Genomic DNA, 5,043 nt, shown 5'->3' with positions numbered 1-5,043 from the left:
AACCTCAATAACCTTAATTTCCACTCATTTCCAGTCTATTCTGAACACCTCACACCTCACAATAGTGTTTTCATGTCCAAAAGGTTGCACCGAGGTAGCTGGATGACTATGCTAAGCGACACGAGTGGGCGGCACAAACACGTGACCCATCTAGGAGTGACACTGCAGTGGCAGACAGGATGTCAGTTAGAAAAACTAGGCCCCAAACTGTACATAATGCAAAGAAAAAAAAGAAGTGCAAGATGGAATTGTCCTTGGGCCCTCCCACCCACCCTTATGTTGTATAAACAGGACATGCACACTTTAACAAATCAATCATTTCAGCGCCAGGGTCTGCCACACAACTGTGGCTGAAATGATTGGTTCGTTTGGGCCCCCACAAAACAAGCTGGCAATTAATGTGTCCCTGCACAAACTGGCTCTACGGAGGCAAGATGTCATCCTCATCCTCCTCATCCACCGATTCCTCACCCTCTTCAGTGTGTACATCCTCATCCTCACAGAGTATTAATTCGTCCCTGCTGGAACCACAGGTCCCTCTGTACGTTCTGGAGGCTGGTCTCCCTGGAAGAGTTGATAATTCATTTTATGAACATCATCTTCTCCACATTTTGTGGAAGCAACCTCCTACGCCTTTCGCTGACAAGGTTCCCAGCTGCACTAAACACTCTTTCGGAGTACACACTGGAGGGGGGGCAACTCAGGTAAAATAGAGCCAGTTTGTACAGGGACCTCCAAATTGCTTCTTTTTCCTGCCAGTACAGGTACGGACTGTCTGACATGCCTACTTGGATGCTGTCACCGATGTAATCCTTTAACAGACAGACGCACGCTTGTCGCTGCTGCTTTGAGGATTCAAGTGCGGCTACAGCCCACACAATTCACAAAGACAGAAAAAAAAAAGAATATTTTTATTGTTTGTGGAGCACACTTTGAGGGTTACACCACCCTTTAACAGACAGACGCACGCTTGTCGCTGCTGCTTTGAGGATGCAAGTGCGGCTACAGCCCACACAATTCACAAAGACAGAAAAAAGAAGAAGAATATTTTAATTGTTTGTGTAGAACACTTTGAGGTGTCACCACCCTTTAACAGACAGACGCACGCTTGTCGCTGCTGCTTTAAGGATGCAGGTGCGGCTACAGCCCACACATTTCACAAAGACCGAAAAAAAAAGAACAATATTTTAATTGTTTGTGTAGAACACTTTGAGGTGTCATCACCCTTTAACAGACAGACGCACGCTTGTCGCTGCTGCTTTAAGGATGCAGGTGCGGCTACAGCCCACACAATTCACATAGACAGAAAAAAAAAGAACAATATTTTAATTGTTTCTGTAGCACACTTTGAGGGTGTCACCACCCTTTAACAGACAGACGCACGCTTGTCGCTGCTGCTTTGAGGATGCAAGTGTGGCTACATCGCACACAAGTCACAAACACATTAAAAAAATAGTTTTTTATTTTTTGGAACACTTTGAGAGTTACACCACCCTTTAACAGACAGACGCACGCTTGTCGCTGCTGCTTTAAGGATGCAGGTGAGGCTACAGCCCACACATTTCACAAAGACCGAAAAAAAAAGAACAATATTTTAATTGTTTGTGTAGAACACTTTGAGGGTGTCACCACCCTTTAACAGACAGACGCACGCTTGTCGCTGCTGCTTTGAGGATGCAGGTGGAATCTAGACGGGATTTGGAACCGAGGACACACTACCTCCATCAATTGTCTAAATCCCACTGCACTAATGTCGGATACCGGACGCACGTCTAACACCAACATAGCAGTCAAGGCCTCAGTTATACGTTTTGCTTCAGGATGACTGCTGTCGTACTTCATCCTCATCGCTAGGGACTGTTGGAGGGTCAATTGTTTAGTAAAAGTAGTGATGTTCCTACTTCCTCTCTGGGATGATGAACAACTCCCAGCAGCAGCAACAGCACTAGGAGGAAGAGGTTCTTGATCTTTCCCTATTTTATTTTTATCGGAGAAAGTTTGGTCCTCCATTTATGTTATATTGATATATATACGTGCGGCTAAAGCGCACACAAACACAGAAAATATTATTTTATTTTTGCTGGAGAGTAGTGCACTTTGTGGGTTACACCACCCTTTAAGAAATGAGCCAGCCGGCTCTTTACTTATGGGACACAGGCGCACGCTTGGCGCTGCTCCTTTGTTGATGCACGTGCAGCCACAGTGCACACAATTCACAAACACAGAAAATAATTTTTTTTTTGGTTTGGACTGGAGTGTACTTTCGGGGGTTACAGCACCCTTAACGGTCAAGCCAGCCGGCCCTTTACTTATGACACAGGCGCACGCTTGGCACTACTTTGTTGATGCACGTGTGGCTACTGCGCACACAATTCACAAACACAGAAAATAATTTTTTTTTTGGTTTGGACTGGAGTGTACTTTCGGGGGTTACAGCACCCTTAACGGTCAAGCCAGCCGGCCCTTTACTTATGACAGGCGCACGCTTGGCACTACTTTGTTGATGCACGTGCGGCTACTGCGCACACAATTCACAAACACAGAAAATATATTATTTTTTTAGCACTTGGGGGGAGCACCCCTGATGGACAGAGCACCCCCTGGACAACACTACAGCACTCCTTTAGGACTGGGACACTGCACAGGACTTTGGAGTGGACACAGCCCCTATGGAGAACTGACTGCACAACACAGTCCAGCCAGCCCCTATGGACTTTGAAGTAGTGGACACAGCCCCTATTAACAACAGCAGCACAGCACAACACAGCCAGCCCCTATGGACTTTGAAGTAGTGGACAACAGCAGCACTACACTACACTACACAGCCCTAACTCCCACCCTCCCTCTTCACTGTCCACAGCCGAGTGAGAAAATGGCGCCGACGTGGGTACCTTATATAGGATCCAAAACCCGCGAGACTCGGAAGGCGGGAAGATGACGTTTTGCCTCGATTTCAGATCCGAGTCAGTGGGTGAAATAAGTGGGTGTGGTGAAAATATTTAAGGGTGTTCTAAATAGTCAAACTCCTACAATACAGTAAAGGAATTCAAAGTAATGTTTTCATGAAGTACAATGAATTCTGTAGGGTAGTGACATCCATAATAACCCTGTGATTATTAGACTTTGAGACATTATCTTATGAACACTATGCTGTGTTAACCATTTCCTTCCAGTTTATCTGGAATTACCTACACTACCTGGTATTCCCAGGTGGTCACCCATCCAAGTACTAACCAGGCCCAATACTGTATAGCTTCCAAGATCAGATGAGACTGGGCATATCCAGTATGGTGTGGCTGTAGGTTTGATATTTATTAGGAGAGTTTGGATACCCTGGTGGGACTTGTAGGACTATCTCACATGAGGAGTCCACTTTGTTAAAAATAATACACAATCAAAAAAAGTATTGCACAAGCGTACTTTATTTGTATCACAAATAAATCTCAATGCTTATGCATAGTCCAAGTATCACATATGTAAAACCTGATATTTGTATAGTCTGAGGTTACATTTCATTTTTTGTGTTTCCATATAGTGCAGCATGTATATAATTGATGAGTCAACATTGCTTATATTCTTCCATCTCCAAACAAACTGAATCAGAAATATTTTCCTTAAAACAGCTGTTGTATCGTGTGGGTATCAGGAATAAAGGTAAGGTGTCATCACCCACTTGATGCCGTCCGTATCTGTGATGTGTGTCTCCTCTCTTAGGATTAGACTTGATAAAACTATGTAAAAGGAGGTCTAAAACCCTCTTGTTCACACCACTTTTACACCTAAATTCCGGGTCTGACCCAGAGTTGGAACAGGGGGCCTGATTCAGAGCCACTCGTAAGCGGCCGCTCGTTCGCTCTGAGCGATGTTCGCACAACTGCGCATGTGTATGGGTCGTAATGCGCATGCGCAAACCAATCATTGCGGTCAGAAATCGAGCGCTCGCAAAACAGCGAGGGGATGCTAATTTGATTGACAGAATGTACCGTTTGTGGGTGGTAACAGGGGAAGGTGCTTGAAAACGGGGGAGAGGAGATCCGAATGCAGGCGTGCCTAACGGTCAAAAGGGCGTTTAATGGGAGTGCATAATTAGTAAAGGAGCGTCATCGACGATGTCACTTTGTTGTCTTTTAGCCTGAACTGCTCGCAGTGTTAGTGGTAGGAAAAAGCTACCACAAGCACTGCGAGCAGTTCAGATGCCTTTCGATGTACCCGATTAATCAAATAAATACCGGAGATGACGTGTGATGCGAACGGCAAAGGGGCGTCATTACAAAATTGCGAGCGCATTTTTCGTTCGCTCACTCAGACATAGAGGCGTCAACAAACCGCAATGAGCAAGCGCTCAATGTAAATAGCCAGCCCCTTTTTTGGAACGACCGTCCGCAAATAGCGTCGGGGTCTGAATCAGGCCCTGGGTTCCAATCCCGATCAGACATGGAATTTAGCTGGCGCCGACCCAGGATATTCCCGAGTTGGTGCCGTTCACACCGGAGCCAGGTGTGCATAGACCCGGCTTTGCCGGCGTTGAAGTGGACGCTTGGAGATGACGTCATCTCCAAGTGCCACTGAAGCCAGACCAATCGGCCGGCATGCGGTGCGCTCCAGGTCATCGTGACCCGGAGCATGCCGTTCACACTACAGGGTTTCATGGGTTACTCCCGTGCTAAACCCTGCTAGTTACCTGGGTTGGATTGCCGGGTCACTTGACCCGGCGATCCAACCCTCTCCCCTTTTACACCAAGGAGCTACCTGGGTTAACTCTGCAATAACCCAGTTTTAGCTGCGGTGTAAAAGGGGTATAAGTGATAATTATAACAGATGTTAATAGAAAATAAGCAAAGGGATATTCTATTTACTCCAATGCATTGGTGACCCCAGGGGGTTCACACCTGGTTCTAATAGACTGTCTCTGAACAGTAGAGTAAACTGTAGAACAAGGACAAAAACATGCCGACCTTATTGCGAAGAAAACTGCAAAATGCCAGCTATTATACCAATACAAATATTCTAATTATTCCATACAGTGCAGATGAAAGTAATACC

General features: G+C 45.8%; 1 pseudogene; it reads right to left on the bottom strand.

Moving 5' to 3' along the window:
• Positions 1-3,185: 3,185 nt before the first annotated feature.
• Positions 3,186-3,304, bottom strand: LOC148521892 (5S ribosomal RNA; annotated as a pseudogene).
• Between the last annotated feature and the right edge of the window lie 1,739 nt (positions 3,305-5,043).

Source organism: Taudactylus pleione, unplaced genomic scaffold, assembly GCF_031769625.1.
Source record: "Taudactylus pleione unplaced genomic scaffold, aTauple2 ptg000154l, whole genome shotgun sequence".
NCBI lineage: Eukaryota > Metazoa > Chordata > Amphibia > Anura > Myobatrachidae > Taudactylus > Taudactylus pleione.
The sequence above is the reverse complement of the archived record's forward strand: the minus strand, read 5'-3'. Positions and strand labels throughout refer to the sequence as shown.